Raw genomic sequence first — 22,334 nt, 5'->3', positions numbered from 1 at the left:
CGCGACAAACTTCCTTGCGTTCAGTCACAAATACACACTGTTGTCGAAGTCAGATAGGCAGGAGCACTAAGAAAACTGAGATCATGCAGAAATGTTCTAGCTCCGCGTTTCCTCTCGCTCTTCCCTATTCTATTTCAACAGTAGGTTTAAACCTAAACACTTAAGACATCCTGCTTTTCAGAAGAATAGATCTGTTGCTTTAATAACCCTCCTAAAATGCAACCATATAACCATCTGTTACGAACCCTTGCAATCCTGCATTCTCCCCTCCCCTCTCCTCCCCTCCCCTGCCCTCCCCTCCCCTCCCCTCCCCTCTTCTCTGAATATCAACCTCATCATGGTCACCCTGTCATCCACCCCCAACCCCCCAAATGGTGGTGGAAGAAAAGGAAAGGGAAGTTTGGCAGGACAAAAAAAAGTATTCGGCTACTCAAAATACATTTTGTCCACCATTTCTCATCTCTTTCTCATGCTATAAAAGCTTCTAAAGTGGGGACAAATTTATAATATTGAATACAAAAGACATGCCAGAAAGCAGAGGATACACAGCAGAGGAGGGAGGGCTCGGGGAAGTCTAGAGTTGGGAAGGAGTCTGTTCATTACTCAAACCCATCCTCACATTTCAGAGCTGAGAAAACTGAGGCCCACGCATGGAGGTGAGCCCCACAGTAGCAGCCAGTTAGAGACTGTGCAGGTCTAGAACCAAGTGAATCTCCTGCCCCACAGGCCAGGAAGTTGTTCAAGACACCAAAATACCACGATGCTTATTTATCATTAAAAAAATACTTAAGGCCAAGCTTTTCGTGGCATTGTGTTAAATGCCATAAAGAGAAGAGCAAGATGTTGACCCTCCCCTAGTGATTGGCAAACTCAAGTGAAAAGATAGTAACTGAACCCCTGCATACATATAAGAAATATAGATTTTAAAAGTTTGAACATACTGCTTCACTGGCGTGGTTCAGCACTTGAGCATCAACCTAGGACCCAGGAGATAGTGGTTCGATGCCCAGTCAGGGCACATGCCCAGGTTGCAGCCTCGATCCCCAGCAGGGGGCATGCAGGAGGCAGCTGATCAATGATGACTCTCTCATCATTGATGTTTCTATCTCCCTCTCCCTTCCTCTCTCTCTGAAATCAATAAAAACATATTTTTTAAAAACTGAAACCATTTTTAATATATGTGGGAAGCATATTAAATGGCACATTCCAGCTTCATTTTCTGTGCCCAGGGATCTAATTAATGATTATGTCTATGCACATAAAACCAGAAAAAATGGAAATGCCCCCGTAGGATTAACTCGGAAGCCTCAACACTATAGAAGCATTAGAAGATGGTGCCAGGCAGCCCCAGAACAACTATGGGTGGTTTTCAGGGAAGGGAGCTGCTAATACCATTGTTAATGAATGGTGCGTGGGCCACTACATATGAGAAGAGAGTTATGGACCAACTACAGACAAAAGGACAAAAGCCTTAGTGAAGGTGGAGTATGTGTGTGGAAACCTATCCTCTAGAGATGACCAACATATTCGCGGGTAACTGGGTGTGGCAGGAAATCACCAGAGGGCTTCAATGAATAATACAGCGGACAATCATGGCCGCAGTGTGAACGTTAAACTCGAGAGGGTTGGCGCAAGTGGTTAGGAAACTGGTCCAGAGGAATAGTCTACGCAAGAGAAGAGTAGCTACGAGGGATGCCAATGGGCTTCATGTTGAATGACAACTCCCATCGGTTGAAAGCGGTCACCTAGAACCCTGCGTTGAGAAAGATGCTACGTCTCTGCTGGGAAAAAGTGCTAGGACCTGCCATGGAGAAACCCAGTTCCAGGAAGTCTAGACCACAACTTGACTGGTAAGTGTAGAAAGACAGACTTCATATGAAAGACGCTTCCTAGGAAGCAGCAGTGTGGGCCGACCGCCGACCATGCAGGTGTTCTTCCCTTGCTTTGAGAAGCGAGCGGGCTGCTTGCTGCAACAGGCAAGCTTGGCTCGGGGCAGAAGGCAGTCAGAGAAAGAAGGGAAGCCACCAAATTTAGGGACTCACCTGATGGCGGAGGAATGGGCAACATCAGTTATGTCTGTCCAATGAGATTCTGTGGCTCCCCAACGGAGAGTATCTTCCCGTCCTCTGAATGGAGGAAGCATTTAGCAAGGGCATAGGCTTTGAGAGAGAAGAGGGTTACTGGAAGCCAGGGGACAGCAGCAAAGTCTGGGAGAGGGAAAGTCTAATAAGTCCTCTGCAGGAGAGAGCAGGAGCATTAACAGACTTCACTGTTCAGCGTGGTCAGCATTTACTGATTTCCCTGCGGCAGCTCCAACGTGGCCCTCTTAGGGTCCCCTTTCTCGTGGGTGGCCAAGGGTACCTAGTGGGACACTCGGCACTCCTTTGGTTCCTTAGTTCTAAGACAGGAGCTGAGTAACTACAGTATATCTCAAAATCTATAAAACACAAACAGCAGATTAGAGAAGACAGCAACACTGAAAGTATTAGAAATATTGGAGAGCAAGGTAAGGTAGGTAGAAGGAGATGGGAGAGAAATACCCCAGAGATCTTGAAACTCAGAGATGAAAGAAATGCGGCCAGTGTAAGAGCTGCAAAGGCATCAAGGTGCTGGGGGACAGATAAATGGATGCTGCTGCTGCTCGACAGGAGATGAGCACGTCGTTCCTGCTTCTGCCCCATCCGCTAGGTCTCCCAGGTTCCTGCTTCTCAGAGGAAGTCATCCCAGGGCATTTAAGTCAGTCACATTTTAAATAAACACCACAAAAGTATGGCTTTGAATAAGCCAGAGGGACTGAAATGCCGAGCCGAGCAGGCTTCCTTTAGTCCAGCGCCAAACACCTTTGCACCGAACGTGCTCTGTGAGCAAAACATCGCGGAAGATGCTCAGATCGATGAAACCAAGGCTTTGACCTGAAAGAGCTCGTCAGAAGCTGATGGGGCAGGTTGTGTCTGACAGAGAAAAGACGACAAACAGAACATGTTTGGCTTCTAAACTTTTGACCAGAGATGTGTTATAAAGCTTGGGGGACACGTACCCACAATCACAGTCAAGTAATTCTTCCAAATGGCTGAATTTCTTAATTGTCCTTAGGAAAAAGAGGGTTGTGAATGCAGCTGCAAAATGATTGACGCATGCGACAAACATGCAGAATATAAACAAACCAAGGACTGTCTTCTTTCTTGGAAACACTGGGACCAAATACAGTGCCTGGTACAAATCAGATGCTGAAAGCGATTGAAAACACAAGTGAAGCCAATGGTTCCCACAGCAGAGCTGCTCAGGTCCAATAGGTAAGACTGGGTGGTGAACAAGTAAAGGAGGGGATGCTTCAAACTCCAGCTCCCCAAATTCTCTTCTCTATTTAACTCACCAAACTATCCCTTAAGTTATTTAGCCTGTCCTAGTTACCTCCCCAGAGAATCATCTCCAAGGCACAGTTAGTTGGCTATGGCCTGAGTCCAAACCCCAGGCTCACTCTGGGATGTGGGAGAGACCCAAGTTTCTTCACACTTGAGGATTTCAGCTACACCGAGAGAGAGGGGGGCCTAAAACGATCTCATGAAGATTACTGCTGAACCCAAAGGGGCACCTGGAATATCATAATTGCAGGTTGCCACTGGCAGCTTATCAGAAAATGTCCTTTATAACATAAAACTCTAGATTTAGAGTGTATTTGGATGTATAGCATATAAAGGATATTTGAATATCTGAATGGAGATAATAAGGTTCTTCCCAGCACAAAATGATGACTTTCTTAATGCTGCCAAGGTAGACTGGGAAATCCTGAGAGACAAGATGCCAGCAAGAGATCCCAGAGGGCCTCCAAGCTAGACCTGGAAAGATAATGAACCCAAAGCCACAGTCAAACCCAAACACCACTTTTTAGCAAGATAGGATTGAAAAAAATTGAGAAGACAGAGTAAGGTGATAGAGTGGGTAGGAGCTAGAAATCTGGCCCAAGGGGATAAAGTCTGTGAGCAAAAGAAAACAAACAGGCAAAAACTAGGTCTGAGTCAGGCGTGGGGGACCAGTACACGAGGGTGGGGAGGGGAATGATGGAGACAGTCAAGTTCGGGGAAGCAGAGCCTGGTGGGCAGGGACTGGCGGCCAAAGGCATATTGAATGGGGCCCAGAGTCCAGCGTGGAGGCCTGTCCCAAAAGGCTTTCCTGTCACTGTTCTCTCCTCCGTCACCCATCAACTGAACAGCTTTTTCTGATAAATCCATTTGTGTGTCTGGCATGCACACAGAAGGTACAGCATCAGCATTTCAGGAGCCACTTTAGCGGCATGGGGACAGACAGCAGGGTCATCTTCCAGGTAAATGATAGGAAAACAGTCGCTTAAAATGCCATTTCGCGTAAGGGAACAAGCCAGCTTGAGTCTGTGGAGGCACAGCACGGTGGATTAAAGGTGGCCACGAATTCTTCATCATTGCCCCTGTCCTGCGGTGTAATAAAAAATGTATTTTATCTTTTTCCCCAGTTCTGGTTCCTGATACAAAGCTTCAAAAACCCTTGGAGCCCAGGAGGGCATGGCTCAGAGGTTGAGTGTTGACCTAGGATCCAGGCGATCAGGGTTCAATTCCCCGTCAGGGCACATGCCCGGGTTGCAGGCTCGATCCCCAGTCGGGGGCCTGCAGGAGGCAGCTGATCAGTGACTCTCTCATCATTGATGTTTCTCTCTCTCCCTCTCCTTCCCTCTCTCTGAAATCAATAAAGCTATATTAAAAACAAAACAAAACAAAAAACACCCTTGGCATTTCCTGGGAGACATGAGTGTCTTTTGTTACTCGTACTGAACCCCTTCACTACACCTGAGTTTATGCTACCAAAGCGACACAAGGCGGCCCTGAGGTAGTCTCAAGGGTGGGGCTGGCCACACGTGTGGTCACAGGGTTAGCACTCTCAGGCCCAGCCTCAGGGGAGACGAGGGGGCTGGAGATTGAGTTGAACCACAAAGGGCCAGTGATTTAACCAATGTGCCTCGGTGATGGAGCCTTGAGGAACACTCTTGAACATTGGGGTTTGGGAGCTTCCTGGCTGCTGAACATACTGATGTGCCCAGAGGGTGGCACATCCCAACCCCAAGGGGACAGAGGCTTCTGTACTCAGGATCCTTCTGGCCCTCACCCCACATCCCTCTTCCTCTGGCTGTTCATTTGAAGTCTTTATAATAAACTGTAATCTTATGAGTTGCACTTTCCCGAGTTTTGTGAGTCATTCTTGTGAATTATTGAACCTAGAGTGGGGTCGGGGGAATCCCTAAATTTGCATTCAGCTGCGCAGAAGTGTGGATAATTTGAGAACACCCCACTGTGGCTGGTCTAGCCCTTAAACCTGTGGGGTCTGTGCTAATTCCAGATAGTTAGCATCAGAATTTAATTGAATTGTAGGATACCAAGTGGTTATTGCAGAATTGTTTCTGGAAAAACACAGGGGAGCCCCCATCAAGAGGTGGAGTTCATTTCCCCACCTTTAAATCTCAGTTGGCCCCAGGATGGCTTAACTAAAAGAAATAGTTTTGCTCCACCCCCTGCAGGGCTAACGTAGAGCCAGAGCAGAGGCACCGATACTTTGTGAGATACGGGGGAGAACAGACAGGCTTCTTCTACTTCCTACCAACAGAACCTCATGTTTCCGAGTGTCCCTCAACTAATTACCTACCATCCATCAATAAGCTGCAAACTTCACAGATTGTCCCAGTGCTGGTGCTTCTGTTCATAATGGAATGTTTATTTAATTAAGCCTCTTCATCAGAGACTCCAAATGCACACGGGTATTTAATGTTTTTAAACATCCCACAATTGGGCTTGACAGCAAAAATCAACACGATCATATGCTATCATCGCCAGAAACACAATAAGATGTGTGAGTAACGCTTCATAAAAGCGAATATTTCTAGTGCATATTGAGCGATCAGTTAGGCTGGGGACAGAAATGAAAACATGGGCACAATATAACTATTTACAAATTGTATTGATGGACATTGGCCAATGATAACCTTAAGTTTGATTAAACACATAAATAAATTATATTTATGAAATCGAGCTACTTTGAGCTAGACTGTCATAGTTTATAACATTTATTTTAGTCCTAAGTGACCCTAAGCCTTTAATCTTACTCTCCAATAAATACTCTGCAATAAGACACAGCCGCAAACATCTATCACTGTGTTTTTTAAAGAGTCCTGCCTGCTTTTTTTTCTTAACAGGCAAAACTGGAAACAGCCCAGATGTCCTTCCATGGCTGAATGGTTAACCAGACTGTGCTCCAGCCACGCCATGCACTACAACGACTCAGAAAGAAAAAGGAATGAACTCTTGATTTGCGCATCAACAAATCATGAGGCAACTGTGCCAGGAAAAAACCACTATCCTGAAAGATTGTGTACTGTATGAGTTCACTCTTGGAAGGACAGATTAGAGAAAACAAACAGATTCGTAGTTGCCAGAGGTCCGATATGGGAGGAGGGGTGTGGCTATAGAGGGGCAACACCCTTCTATATTGATTGTATCAAAGCCGATAGATAACCTGGTGGTTGTACCTGGTTGTGATTCTGTGCTATAGTTTTGTAAGGCGGTACCACGGGGGGTATGGAGGGCAGGGTTAGGGGAAATAGAGGATCTCTTTGTATTATTTCTTACAACTGCATGTGAATCTACGATTACCTCAAAATTGAAAGTTTAATTTTTTTCAAAAATTCCTGGTTAATTGTGTCCTGTGCATGAACTCTGCTGAAACTTTAAGCAAATACCACTTTTTTTACATTGCCTCACATTTTAAAATCATTAATGGGTTCTACTAGAAAATAATGTTGTTTCCCAAAGTTGTGAAAATCAGCTTAAGAATTATTACTTGTTTTCAAATCAGAGCTGAAGAAAAAAAATTAAACAATTAAGTATTAAGCCCTAGCCAGTTTGGCTCAGTGGTTAGAGTGTCGGCCCACGGACCCAAGGGTCCTGGGTTTGATTCCAGCCAAGGGCATGTACCTCGGTTGCAGGCTCCATCCCCCTCGCCCTGGTCAGGGCTCGTGTAGGAGGCAACCCATCGATGTGTCTCTCTCACATCGATGTTTCTCTCTCTCCCTTCCACTCTCTCTGAAAAGCAATGGAAAAAATTATCCTCAGTTGAAGATTAAAAAAACAAGTATTCAGATTGTACTTAGGAGACATAAATATCATAATTTAAAAATTAAAGATGAAGATGTAGTGTAGCAAAATAAAATGTTCCTTTACCTGCTAATTTCAGAGGAAAGGTAACAACTCTTACATTTTTTAGTAATACTGCTATTTTCACCCACCATTCTCAAGGTGGCTTAATAGGTCGGTGACTTTATATCCAAAGTGTTCTTTTTTCTATTTTTATCACTTTCCCTATCGTTTTAATCTTAAATCACATCCTTAAGACCTTCACCTGGGCAGGCCCGAGAGTTCACAGCAGTCTCTTTAAACAGAAAAATGCAAAGGCTTGAAACATTTTAATAAGACAATCTTAACACTGCTCTTCTGACTCAGGGACTTCTTAATAAAACCTAAAAAACAAAAACAAAAACTAAGCACTCTATATTTTCTCTCCCAAGTAATCTACCCCTGTACCCACCCATGGGATGGGCTAAAGCTGAGAGACAAGATGAGAGATGATGGGGTGTGGAGTCAGGGGTAGGGACTTAAATGGAGTCATGTGGGGGGGTCATTTTGTACATTAGTTATTTAAAAGACAAGCAAGCAAGAGCTGTGTTATCCTTATTGATTCAGCTGCATCAGATCAGCCAGGACAAATGTCCTCCCGATCAAAATAGCCTCGTGGACTTAGCTACATATAGTCGCTTGGCTACCATGAGTCACTTCCAATGACCCCGTTTCAAGATTGCCATGGGGAAAAGAGACAACTCATGGATTTTCTATTTCCTTAGTAAGAACTGCCTCAATAGCAGGCTCCCCCACAGCCTGGTGGAATTCAAAGGTATCGGCTAACCAAACACACAATGAGGCCAAAACGCTCGCGATGCCCAGGACCAGCCTGTGGGACGCAAGGCCATCTCCAAGCCTCCTTCGTAGAAAATGAGTACCTCCCGCTGTCCAAGGCTGTGTGAGCAGGGGAGCCCTCCAGAAGGACGGGACAAGTATGAGCAGTCACAGCCACCCTACCTGTATGCCTGCCTGTCCGGAGCCGGTGGCTGAGACAGAAGTTCCTGTGGAAATAGGTGCAGTCCCCACCGCCACCCGGGGGCCTCCTCCCTCTGCTGACGCACCGCCGGGAGGGGAGCGGCCACATTGCCACACGGCGGTCACTGCTGGCAGGTGGCCCCTCTCCAGCCCACCTGCCGAAAATCTCTAGCAACTGCAGACTAAAGAACATGTAGCGGGGAGCCCGGCCGGGCGTGGCTCAGCGGTTGAGCGTCGACCTGAGATCTAGGCGATCGGGGTTCGATTCCCGGTCAGGGCACATGCCCGGGTAGCGGGCTTGATCCCCAGTTGGGGGTGTGCAGGAGGCAGCCGATCAATGACTCTCTCATCATTAATGTTTCTCTCTCTCTCTCTCCCTCTCCCTTCCTCTCTCTGAAATCAATAAAGATATATTTTTAAAAAAATAAAGAACATGTAGGGGAAATGAGGATTTCTGTCCCTAAAAGAGAAGCTAAGAGGAAGAACGATCCTCACCCCAGCCTCTCACAAAAGCACATAAGTACTGGATCCTGTTGGTTCGCGGTATGTTTCAGGCAGAAGATGCCTATTATACTTGACAGGGGGTGGCGTGGGGCCTGGGTGCTGGGGAAGGTAAGGAGGCAGCCCCCGCACATGCTCAGCACCCAGATGTGACCCATAAACCAGGCGCTCAGCACTTCACCGCACTGCCGAGGAAGCTCAGGGGCGCGGGGCGCCCAGCCAGGTTTCCGCAGCCTGGAAGGGCTCTGCTCAGCACCCGACGGGCGGGTCACCCCCGAGGCCTCCCCCGAGGCCAGGCGGCACGGCTGTCCCCAGGTAGCCGAATGACCCGGCCCTGGGCGCCAGCAAGCACCTCCCTCCCAGGGTATCTGGAGGGAGAGGCCGAGGCCTGTTCTAATTCTGTTGCAAGCGTTTGGAGTCTCAAGGGAGTTGACATAGTTTATACTTGTTAACTAGTAAAAGGAGAACCTTTGAAAACGATTATCATTAAAAATCTTTGGAAAGTGCCAATTGGTGTCCCTCCGTTACAGAAGACAGCTTCGTTCCTGCCCCTGGTGCTGTCACCTCTTGTCACATCACGTCGCCTGACTTTGGGCCTTTACTTAGTATTGGATAAGGGCGGGGGCGGGGGGGGGCGGAGAAGCTTCGGTCTGAATTCAGTCCTTAATTTCCAACATCTGTGTCACTGCACCGTTCCAGACACTTTTATGTAAACTGGAAGAGTAAAAGATTTTCTTTCTATAGCGAAAGTTATTAAGGAACGATAAACAATTTATAATTCAAAAATTATACAAAAGGAAATTACTTTGTATTCCCGTAGCTACAATAATAGCCAGTTACTGCAAATGCTTTCTTATTTCTATTTTAAAGAAATCAGATTTTTTTTTCGCCAGCAATGAATTGCTTAAAACCTTGGGTAAACTGTTTATAGATTAAATTCTGTTTCAATTGCCGAGGACACTGCTATTTAGAAGCATCCTATGGTGATTTTTCTTGCATGGTTCAGAATCCTATTGCAAAACCCTTAATTTAAATATAGATTTTCAGGTAATAAATCTTTACCCAGAATCACAGGCTCATTTGTTGCTATGCTTTCCTGTGTATTGAGTTCATTATTAAGAAAAAAACTTTGATTAAGCCTATCTTTGCCTGTGGTGGTTTGCTGCCAACGGTACAAGCGGGTTAAATTGATGAGATCCCTGGGAGTTTCTACAATGAAATCTACAGCTGCAGACACAGTGACACTTTTATAACTAATATCGAAAGCTCACATAGAGTAAACAACATAATACAGCAAAGGAAACTGTACTGGCAAAGGGAATAAATGCCTGTGACTGTTATTAGAGAGCAAGTGAGAGGCTTCCGTGCCAGCTCATGCTGCAGGAGACCTCAGAGCATGTGTCACTAGCTTCCGTTTCAGACCTGAATTAGTACATTAGCCAGCAGTTTGAAGGGATGTTTTAATGGATGCCATAGACTGTGACTCTGTATATTCTGTCATTTGTTGATATTTTGGGGTCATTACAGTCATTACCCAAAGTTATCAAGCTCTGGCCAATTTTGGGATAAAGTCAGTCCTTGAAGAGACCAAGGACAAAGAACATCTATTATGAGGTCAAGAAGAGGGCATTTCCATTCCATGTTTTTCATCTGAAGCTCTGAATGTTTCACAGACTTTTGAGGAATACTGATTTCTCAGTAGTGCTATATCACCCTTGCTTCACATAAGGTGCTTGTGGAAAGTTCTGTGTAGATCAAAGTTTTGAAAATTGCATTGCTTAAAATTCAAAATTGGATCTGTTCTTTTAAGGAACCCTCTTATTAATTTTTCAGCTTTACAAATACTTTCTAATCACAGGAGCAAAAAGTGACTCCTAATTTACCTGATTCGAAGTCTGATTTTTGCCACACCAGGTTTCCAAAGTGCCAGCCACACTGTCAGTACGATCACATGCCATACATGGTTCTGGTCTGTGCCAGGTCTCCTGATTAAAACAATCAGAAACCGAGGCAGAGGCCACCTGAGGAGCAAGTGATCTTAGAGAAATACAGAATAGCTTCCCAATTCACATCCAGAGTTTAAACCATATTTCATGATTTCTACCAACTGCATTGAAACTTGTCTTTTCTAAGAACAGTTCTTCTTTCTTAATCCCTATACTCTAAGCTGTTGAATACTGAAATTTTAAACCCAGAAAAAATGGTGCTATAATTTAAAAAATTAATCCTATGATGATACATTTTAAGATTCAAAAGGAAATCTTGTTAATCATTTTAAAGACAAGAGATTTATAAGTGACTTGCCCTTAGTCACATAGTTAATAAGCAACCTAACTAGAAAATGTTTGGTTTTTCACTTGATTCCATTTTTTCCTACATTTCAATTTTTACCTTAAACAAATGAAAGGCTCTTAGGAAATGTACAGAGTGAACAAAAAGATAAGCCAGAACCCTGAGTGCTAGCCTGACTCGGATCCAGAACAAAGGAGTCTACAGCTTATAACAAATACGGCGACGTCCCTGCACTTACTAAGCCATAGGCCACGATTCCCAGAGAATCTGTGCCAAGGGGAAAGCAAAGAGAGGTGGGAGAACTTAATAAAATCCAAGGAAGTTAAAATGGAAACGTGTGACACACGATGACTTTGGGAGCCTTCGGACAACCTGGATTTTAATGTGGCTCCAAAAATACTAGCTATGTGGCCTTGGGCAAGTAAATTTAATCTGAGTTCATTTTCCAACCCTAGAGACTCCTTCTAAGCAGAGTGGGCAAATATCCACACTTTATGCCAGTTATTATTATTACTATTATCCTGGCTACAGATTAATGGGTGAGACATCCAAACCAGAGTGGAGGCAACTTTGGTTTAAAGAGATAGACTGGTTCCAACTCTGCTGAAAGATGATTCCAGTTTGGCTAGACTCTCCCCATCTCAACGAGCTTGGCTGTGATCGGGAGAATAACAGTGGTAACAGAAGCAAAGAGACCCATCATAATGGAAAGCACCGGCCTCACCCCTCCGTAAGCAATGAGTCCATGATGTTGCTGCCCTATTATCTTAAGTACAATGAAATATATCCTAGATCAAGGTTTCTCAGCCTTGTCACTACTGACACTTCAGGATGGACCATTTTTCTGTTGTGGAGAGCTATCCTGTGCACTGTAGAGTGACCAGCAACATCTTGACCTCTACCCACCAGATGCCAGCAACATCCTGCCCCCAGTTTTTGACAATCCAAAACATCTCCAGACATTGCAAAATGTCCTCTGGGGTGATGAGAGCAAAACAGCTCCCAGTTAAGACCTATCTTTCCAGACTAAGGCAGTGTAGCGGGTATTGGCACTGGGAACACAAAGCAGATGAAGATACAATTTCAGTCCTTGAAAGTTCTCAGTAGGGTGAGAGAGTCTGAATACATGTGACATTATGAATGGGGAATGTAGCTCAGCCCACTCCAGGCAGAGAGACCACAAACAAAGGCTCAGAATTAGATCCTCTTGAAGAGCAGTCAGCAACCCACTGGGCTGCCCTGCTCTCCAATGCTTCCATGAGTGAGAAGGCAATAATAAACTCTCTCCACCTCCCACCATCTCCTGGAATGATGTTGTGAATCCGTAGGCCAAGTAGTAAATCCTTGTGTGGCACTTCGTTGGTGTTTGCTAATGGAGTTGAGCTGCCCATCTGTGTAGGTGAGCCTGTAGATTATGCAACAACACCGTGTGCCTTGAGAGTTGACAGTCCACCAGTGAAGACAGGTCTACAATGGGAGCCACCAGTGCCTTCTCCCTGCCCCGTTCCCATGTAGCCTGGCTGAGTCACATCACACCAGCCCTCATGGCGATAGAACAGAGCACTGATTATCAATGGGTTGGCAGTGCAGATGAAGCATGATATAAAAGAAGTGTGGCGGTGTTTGCCAGTTGTGATCTCACGATAAGAAAATTAAAAAGCTGAGTCAGAATCTCTACAGTGCTGAGAAGTTGATACTTCTCAGCAACAGTGAAGGTTTTGAACTAGTGGTGGAGATGGGGTGGGGAACTTGGTGCTGGTGAAGAGGCTGATGACTGAGGGAGGGGGATATGGTGAGAAGCACTGGACCAGCAAACCTTAACTCCAGGAAGCCTAAGCTCCAGTTTCTCATAGTCTTTCTCATGACCAGCTATGAGAACTGGGCAACTTTCCCTCGAAGGACCTTCGATAACTCAACTTTTGTTAATTAAGGAATAATTAATATATAGGAAGATGTACCTCATCTTTGGTGCAACTGAACACACAAATGTAACCATGCAAAACAAGATACAGAACATTTCCAGAAAGTTCCCTTGAGCATCTTTTGAGTCCATTCTCCTCCCTGCCACCCAGCCATCACTATCTGATTTCTTTCCCCACAGATCAGTGTTATCTGTCCTTGGATATCGTATCAATGGAATCAGAGAACGCGTAGTCCATCGTGTCAAGCTTCTTTGTCTTTGTTATGTGCACCTGGAGGTCACCTGCTCCTGCTGCTGAGAAGCACTGCACTGCCTGAGGACACTGCGATTTGTTTATCTCATCTCCTGCTGATGGGCATTTGGGTTGGGTCCAGTTCTCAGCTGTTATCAATAAGCTGCTAGTAACATTGTCAGACATGTCTTTTTGTAAACATGTTTCGATTTCTTTTGAATTGCTTCATCTTTAAAATGGCAGGTTGTCCCATGATTTCAAGTTTCCTATGCAGACACCTTGGGGAGTGCTTCAGGGGTGAAGAGAGGAGAAAACAGTAAATGCAAGACTGTCCCATCTTGTCTCCACCAGAGCTGCTCTTCCACCTGTGTTGCAGATGAGGCATTTGCGTAGGATGCCATTTGAAGGAAGGGTTTCACACAATACTTGAAAACCATCTAATGGATCATCTCTGTGTCCCTTTTAGCTCTAAGAATCTATGATGCTTTAACCGTTTCAAGGAAATTATTTCATAGTTTATGTCTAAATTATGTCCTCTAAGTTTTCTGTGACAATCTCTTACTAAATTCTTCTAATGGATCTTGCGTTGCATGGAAATTACAATACAAATCCATCAGCAAGACCTTCATAATTGCTCTCCAAGTCGGTCTGGATGCTTCTCAAGGACTGCCTCCAATGCTCCTGCTTCCCCCACTGCTCCAATCACAGAAGTCGATTGTCTTCAAAAAACAAAACAGGCGATACCCATCTCTGCACTTTTGCCCAAGCTATTTCAGCTATGAGAATATTCTTGCTCACTTCATCTGCCAAGGCTCTGTCTTTTGCTCTTCAACCAGAATGCAATGTACATCCTTCTAGGGACCTTCCTAAGCACACGGGGATATCTTTGCATGTCCATTAGAACACACGTGACACCCACGTGTGCAGTGTCACAGTCACCGGTGCAGGCACCTCTGTCCTCACTTATAAATTACAAGAGCTAGAAGCAGTTGGTCTCCCCTCTTTCTCTGGCCCTGCCCTTTGATCCATGTATAGCACCAAGAACAGTTCTTGCTCACAAAAGGCTAAAAATCAATACTGGCTGAATTCGATTTGTGAGTATGGATGACTGTTTTTTCCTAAATCTTTAAACTAAGTGAAAATTCGGGCTGTTCACAGAAAGGGCAAAACTGAAAAGGACACCCGTGGGACACTCACTCACAAGCTTACCTTCCTCAATAGCCTTTCAGACACATGGTTGGTTTCGTAAATCGTTCCTCCCACAAAACTACCACTGGCACAAATGGCTCACGGGAAACTATTGTTGAGTTTCTTTTAGGACAATTGCGGTGTGATTTCCTGTCAAGCCCAATAATATCTAACAAAAAACGCTCCCTAAGGACCTGCAGTGCCAGTGCTGCCTGTGGCCTAAGTCAGCCACTCTCCGGAACTGCGTGGAAAAGCTCCCTCTGACTCCTGTTTAGCTTTCCCCCAGCTCCGATGTTTCCTTCTTCAGCTTCAGATGCTGTCCCTTCCCTTCCTTTGTATATCTGTTCAGGAAAACGGAAAGAAAGGCATCCGTATTCTTTAAACCACCCCCCAAAATCAGTCTCATTGCTCTACAGAATTATTTTGTATCAACCACACATCCTCCAACTTTTATGTGTCCTGACAGCTTTCCAACATAACAGAAAAATAGAGAATATCCATCCAGAAAACAGGCATTGAAGCTAAAGAATGGATGAATGTCTTTTGGAAGATGCCACAGAAACCTACTCCAAATAATAAAATTTGAAAGAGTAACCTTTAGAGAAGCATTCTGATGATCAATTCCCCCCCCCCAAATAACTCTTTACACACGAAAACCACTCCTTTTTTTATAATTTTGAATTAAAGTATAACTAAAAAGTGTAACATTTTCTTGCATTGCTAAATAAGTGATACTAAATATGTATCATGTATATAATTTTAAATATATAAAATATATCTAATTTTACCTCAGTGTCTCTGGCTCTTTATTAGGAAATCCATTGCCCTGTTGGCCTGTCACACAAAGAATACCTCGGGGTGACTTAGGCGTGCTGGTGCTCAGACACTGGCCAGTGCTGACCCTGTACTGGCCTCGGGAAGTTGTTTTTGAACTGGGTCTTCTGTCCTGCTCACAGGCTGTCAGATGCCACCTCTCACCACTGCCCGCAGCAGGACACTCTTGCCACCTATTCTTCTGCTTCTACTCAGACAACCAGATGTATTCAAATGGTGTCCAAAACGAAAGTGAATCATGTCACCAGGAAACAGAGTGCTTGGGCTGTGAGGAAAGAGCAGGAGTCCTCACGCTTGTGCCATCCAAATACAAATGGGGTGCGTGGGGAGGGGAGGGGGTAGGTGGAATGGGAGATAGGTGGGGAGAGGTAGATAACCCACAGGGTAAAGGCTTGCTGATCAAAGAGAAAAGAATATTACTGGCAGAATCAGGCAGGAGACCTTTTTATTTCCTGCAAACTCAAAATCTATAGGGTCCCCCAATTGCAGCCTTAAGGACAAGTTGATGTTCACCAAAGGCTGTAGGAGGCCTATTTTTAAAGGTGGGGGTGAGGGAAGGAGCCAGCACTTGTAGCAAGGATATTACTATGATCACACAAAGATCAGAAACCGAAGTACGCAGCATTCAGACACGTCCATGATGATATTTTCAAGTCTAATTTTGATCACTGGAAGACACAGACACAAAACTCTCTACCATTCACTGATCCATCTGGTGAGGGAAACAGCCAGCCATAGAGGGTCACTGGAGGGAGGAAGCGAAGTGCCTGACATTGCAGGACAATGAGACATTTGTCCACCTACTACACAGCGGCCATCACGGTCCTTTACAAGAGTAAATCGTATTACATCACTCCCCTGATCAAATGTCTCCCACAACTTCCCAGAGTAGCCAGGGTTAAATGCAGACTCAGGACCATGATCCCTGTCACAAAGCCCCATGTCAGGACCACCCACTCCTCTCCCCCTCTTCATGTGTGCTCCAACGCTCCTGGCATTTCTGCTCCCCAACATCCCAGGTGTGCTCCCACCCTGGGCACTGGCTCTGCCTGGATTTCTGCATCTCAAACCAAATGCCAATCCTCTGCAAGGCCTTCCTTAACCACCCTGAACATGGTCATGTAACCACGTTGTCTTACATGATACTCTTAATGGCACCTATTACCACCTGAAAGTACCTCAGTGGTATTTACTGTCTGTCTCCCCCTGATATAGTGGTTCTCAACTGGGGGTGATTTTGTCCCTCCAAAGGACATGTGGCAATGTCTAAAGATGTTTTGAGTGGTGTCAGTGAGGAATAACTATTGGCATCCAGCAGGTAGAGAGAGAGGCCAACAATGCTGCAACAGCCTCCCATTGACGCTTAACCAGATCCCACAACTGCAGACGTGAAATCCAGGCGACAAATCCTGGTGCTCGGCTCCTCTGATCAAACCCTGACTGAGACACCAGGGTTGACAGTCTGGTGGCCTTTCCACACCCTGCGACATGCTGCACGTTGACAAGATTGCCACAGAATTGACATCCAGGAGAGTGGGATCTTTTTAGAAGCCAAAGGATTTCAGCATGTAGCTGCGCTCAGCTTTGACATCAGATAATTAGCAGATGACCAGCTAAATCAGATAAAGTGGTCGCACCTTTATATACTGCCTGTGGTTGTGAGTCTTTCCTTCTCTTTAAATGTCATTGGAATTGACTTTGACCAAACAGAACGGATGCGTGCCTCTTCCTACTACCTGATGATTTTCTTGTTTCCCTTTATCATAATCACTTGTCCCACAAGGTCCCGCTCAGACGTCTGGTGGAGAGCCCTTGGGTCACTTGGCATGCGTGACTTGCGGTGTTTAATGACTCTCACCCGAGTAATTAAACTTCCTGGGATAAATGAAGCTGGAGAGACTGACTGCCCCAAATCCTCCAGAATTAATCTTTATATTGTGACGGTAACTCTGTGCATTTAAATTGTGCATTTGTCTTCATAAACTCCTCATGGAATCTACTTTAGTAAATATTCTACTTGGCAACTCAGGCACCGCGTTTTCAACGATGAAACAGAGCGCTGCGGGCACGTTGCGTTCCAGGGCCGACTTCTCACTGTTTGACCTCTTCGCCATTTCTCTTGAACTACACGACAGAGAAGACAGAATGGAATGACTTCAGCCGAATCTGACAGCTTATGAAGGCAAATTAGCCCGTCCAGGGTCAGAAGGTACAAAGCACGCAGGGACAGCTTTCGGCAGGTGAAGGCGCAGAGCTGGGAGGGGCGGCTGGCACCAGCCTCCAGGAGGGGGTGGCGGGGAGAGGCTGAGTCTACAGCCCAACCTCCTGTGAATGCCGAGGGCGAGCAGGACAGGAGGGGAGGGGACGTGTGGAATCGAGCTTTCAGCTAAAACAAGGATGGAAGCTGGCGAGGTGGCCAGGCAGGGGCACCTTGGTGTCCTGACACCTCTGTGTCTCTTACACACATGCACATTGAAACATCACCCTGCCCGAGCAAGCGTTAGAAAGGTGCGGACACTGGCCACGACCCAAGCTGGCAGGGACTCACAAGCAACACCCCTCAGCTTTGTCTCTGGACGCAAACCTCCCGTCCTTCACCAGGCAGCAGCCACCTGCTGTGGCTCCTACAGGCCCAGGTGGCTTGAAGAGCTTTTACCATTCTCAAATTCAGACAGCACAGTATATGCCCATTTTTAAAGGGAGCTGTGGTAGAGTGTTTATTGGCCCCAACTCCTCACCCCTCTCTGCATCCATGCCCTTGTCACGGCCTCATCATGAGCAGTGAACAGCCCTGCAGATGACTTGCTTTGGGAGTGGCAGTGTGCCCGCTCCAAGCCTAAGCCTGGGAGATGGTTCAACAAGGAGGAGAGGCCCTTGGAGCAGAGCCATCCCAGCTGCCCCAGCACCTGCAAGAGGAGGCAGAACTGCCCCACCACAGAGCAGCCTGGCAGGGCCCAGCCAACCCCCGCCAGCCAGCACATGCACGCATAGGGACAACTGACTTAAATTTTGGTAGTGGTTTGTTACACAGCGATAGCTGACTGTTAGAATGCCAGAGCCCTTTCACAAACCAAAACCTCACGCAGACCCCTCGAAATCAATCAGATGGAAGCAGAGCTTCTCCATTTCAGGTAGGATGTAGGTCCTTAAGCCCCCTTGTCCCCAATCATTATGACAATTTCTTAGGCACCTCCACACACCACCGTTTGAAAACTTTCACTCTAGCAGAAGGTACACTAAATCAGAAAACAGAAGTCCTGGGTTTGAATCCACCCCATGCAACTTAAACACCCTAGAGATTCGGTCCCTTCCTATGTGAGGAAAAAGGGAGTAACAGTGCAAACGCTTGGTCAACCCACCTCTGAGGCAGAGCAAATTTTAAAATATGTAAAGAAACAGGGTATACTGATATAAGGTATCATTGCCACCATCACCATCACCACTCCCACTGGAACCACCCACGTGCTGGGGTGGACTTGCCAGGGCCACGACCTTCTCCATAATCTAACTGAGAAGTGTGGGGAGTTTGGGGCTTGACAGGGGCTGTAGCTGGCAATCTTCAACTATCCCTCCCAAGCTCCCCACTGACTTCAAATGAAAAGTGAGACCACACATATGAGAATTACTTTCTACAATTTGATTTAGGTCTATGACAAGTTATAAATATATATATTTTAAAGTCTGCTTATCCCTTTGTGTGTTTTCTTAGGCTCAGAGCAGCCACAAATGATCTACAGAGTTTAGGCTCAATGACGCAAGAGAGATGCACACAGATGAGGGGCTCCCAGCCTGGGTTGTTCTTAACTGTCCAAGGTCCATCTGTGCCAATAGGCACCAAAGCTTAGCAGACAAGACCAGGGCTTCGGTATCAGACCACTCTGGATAAGAGTTGGAGCTTCTTAATATGTGGCACAGTTGGCAAGTCTTTTAACCTCTGAGAACCTCAGTTTCCTCATCTGGACATGGTGGTTATGTTATCTATGCATAGGACTTTTGGAAGGATTAGCTGAAATAATGTCCATAAAATGATTCATGCAGTTTCTAAGAACCCAATAAACAATTACTATTGTAATTATCTTTGGATGATGGACTATTTCACGCCCATTATTCTGCCCCCAGAGGACCATAATGATTTCTATGGAGGGACAGGCCTTCTAATTAAAAGCCTGGGCTTTGGAGATTGATAAATGAGGCTTAGAACCTGGCATGGCTGCCAGTTAGCCACTTGGTGACCTTGAGCATAGTGCAGAGCCTCTAACCCCTGGAGAAGAGGTCAGGTCCCTGCCCTTGAAGACTGGACAGCCTCAGAGGGGACATGCATCAGGACAGATTATCATCACCACCACCCATGGGTGGCATGAAATACAATCACAAGTGCTTTGGGAACACAAGGAAAGCAGCTAACTAACTGCCACGGTGTGTGTGGAGGGGATGAATGTGCTGCTGCTGAGAGGGCCGCCTGGCCCATCTGTGGCTGTGATGGCAAACACTCCCCCCGATCAACATGGTAAATGGCACCATCTGCCCAGTGTGACAAGTTTCATTGGAATAAACCTCCCACAGTTTACAGCCATATTTCTCTAAGACCCAGAGCCCTGCCAGCGGATTCTGGCCTCTCAGAGGGATTATACCAAAGAGACAAACAGCATGGTAGCCAAGGAGGAGTGCAAAACTGAGAAACTGGCAGGAAAGAGTGACCCACCCAGCTCCTTTAATGCTTTTAGTTAGAACCATCCTGGACCTGGATTAACTACTGGACCTCTAGTGAAAGCTGCCAGGGCTTCCACTTTTTATGGGCCTACAATGATTTAAACAAAGGATCTAAATGCTTCTCTGAGGCTCCCTGTTTGAGTCCACACGAAATGGCTATTTGAAGCTCTCTGAGCCACGTGCCCCTCTCCCCCAGTGCTGTTGGCCACACGCATACAAATATGGTCCAACACAGATCTCTTGACCTGTAGAGGTGTTGACCTCTATTAGGAAAATGTATTTTATCAAAACCCTGTTTGGGGTGTCGTGAATAATATATAATGGCAATTGGAATTTCTGAGGCCCTGCTATGTTCTAGAAATTTTTATATCAAATTTACTGGGATAAGATTGGTTAATAACATCACATAAATTTCAGGTGCACAACTTTATGACATCTGTATCTAGTCTCCTTTTAACAGATCTTTTTATTTTTATTTTTTAAAAATTTTAATAGGCCTTTTAACATGTTTATGTGGCTCTGTTATTCAAACTGTATTTTAAAAATAGGGACAGAGTGAATGACCCATCCTGTCTTCTCATTTGAGATTCTACTAGATTTTTCATTTGAAAGTGGTAAATTATATAGAAATGCTGTGAACTCTACTGGGAGGTATAGTTTGCAGCAGCAGTTAGCACTTCCCTTCCACCTGGAACGGCCATTCGCCAGTTACATTTGTTTCTGGTCATCCTGGAGGGAGAACAGCAAGAACATCATCACTCCCAAGATGTTATCTGTCAGCACTTTACTGCCTTTTTTCCATGTAAGGACAGTTGGGTGTAATTTACTTTAGCTAAAAAGAATCGATCTCTTTTTACAGTAACTGTGGGAAAGAAAATGTTACTGAGGGAAAGCAAAGGGGGACAGAGGGAGGCAGGGTGGAAGAAGGATCGCAGACCATTAGGACGCTAGGCCCTCCGCCCGCTGAGCAAGGTTGGGGGGCCTTGAGGGTCAGGCGGAGGGTCAGGTTTGATCTGGGGAACAATGAGAGCGCGTCAGTGGGTGTAGGCAGGAAAGTGACCTAGCGAGAGAAGGGTTTTAGGGCCTGAGTTGGTTAGTGTGTTTCATGGATTTGAAAGAGGTAAAGGTAAAGACAAGGAGACAAGGGAAGTAGCTAGTGGACGCGACTGGCCCTTCAAAAGATGAAGACCTGGCAAAGTGGGGGTCTTACCTCCTGTCCCCCGACTTACGTGGTCCTTACGACAATTATCTGGGCTAATGGATATAAAGGATCAGACAGAAAGTTTTTTGCCCTAAACATTTCTGCTCTTAGTTACTGCTGATTTTACATCCCTCCACACCAGTGCAGCAGGTTTTAAAGCCTTCAGTAGAAATTCTGCACAGAAAATGGCACAAGACCGTACATGTTGAATAAAGAAGATCCACTGCGTCTACACTCTGATTCTCAGGGAACTAACTGCTACGTGTGGAGGGAAACGGAAAGAGAAAAGGCAAGAAAACAGGGTATCTGTTTCCACAGATCCACAGTTTGTCAGCAGGGCGATTCTGGGCAGCACGCTCTGTATTGTATTAAGTCCCCTCAGAGAGAAAGCAGCGACGATGGTAATGCTTTGCCAGGTGCTGAAGATTAAGTGAGAACTTGCAGGCAGAGCAGCCAGCGAGGGCTGGAGCACAGCGGGTCACTCGGCGACGGGCGACAGCTGTGTGCGCCTGAGCCCACGAACTCCACGGCGGCGGCGACGCTGGCTGTCCAGAAGGGGCGACGCGCAGGGTTCTTCAAGAAGTGGCATGCGTTCCATCTCAGAAAGTGGGACTGTGGCTAGCAAACCCATTTCCTTGACAATTAGTGATAACACAAAATGTTGTAGTGAAAAGAATCTTGGGAGGGTCAAGGGCATGCTGACCCGAGGCCTAATTCCCGAAGCTCCTGTGCGATATCGGGCAAGTCGCTTCTCTCCTTTCACTCCTCCCCGTCACCGCAGGTGCTCTGCACGTGCTTTGTTTGTTTTTTAAAATATGTTTTTATTGATTTCAGAGAGAGGAAGGGAGAGGGAGAGAGAGAAAAATCAATGATGAGAGACAATCATGAGTAGGCGGCCTCCTGCACGCCCCCTACTGGGGATCGAGCCTGCAACCCAGGCATGTGGCCTGACCGGGAATGGAACAGTGACCTCCAGGTGCAGGGTCAACACTCAACCACTGAGCCACACTGGCCGGGCTGCACCGTGGTTTTGATATATGATAGCGTGGTGGGGTTGGCCAGATAGGCAAGGGTCAGCATAATTTTAAAGCACTTAAGACAGTATTTGCTCATTGTAAGGAACTAGATAAATTTCCTCACTTTATGAGGAAATAAATAAGGCATATGTTCGGAAAAGGAGACTAAACTGTATTGATTAACCTACTTCTGCGTTGGAGCGCATTCCTCTCTCCACACTGTCATCATTATTCCGTGGCTCCGTAACTGGGCAGGACAAAGAGAGTGAGT

General features: G+C 45.9%; 1 protein-coding gene across 5 annotated transcripts in view; it reads right to left on the bottom strand.

The window, feature by feature from the left end:
* Window positions 1-22,334, bottom strand: part of RGS6 (regulator of G protein signaling 6) — a 392,085-nt gene that overhangs the window by 255,933 nt on the left and 113,818 nt on the right. The window lies entirely within an intron of this gene.

The sequence above is a fragment of the Miniopterus schreibersii genome (assembly GCF_964146895.1).
Source record: "Miniopterus schreibersii genome assembly, chromosome: 1".
NCBI classification, from domain to species: Eukaryota; Metazoa; Chordata; class Mammalia; order Chiroptera; family Miniopteridae; genus Miniopterus; species Miniopterus schreibersii.
This window is presented reverse-complemented; position numbering and strand designations above follow the sequence as displayed.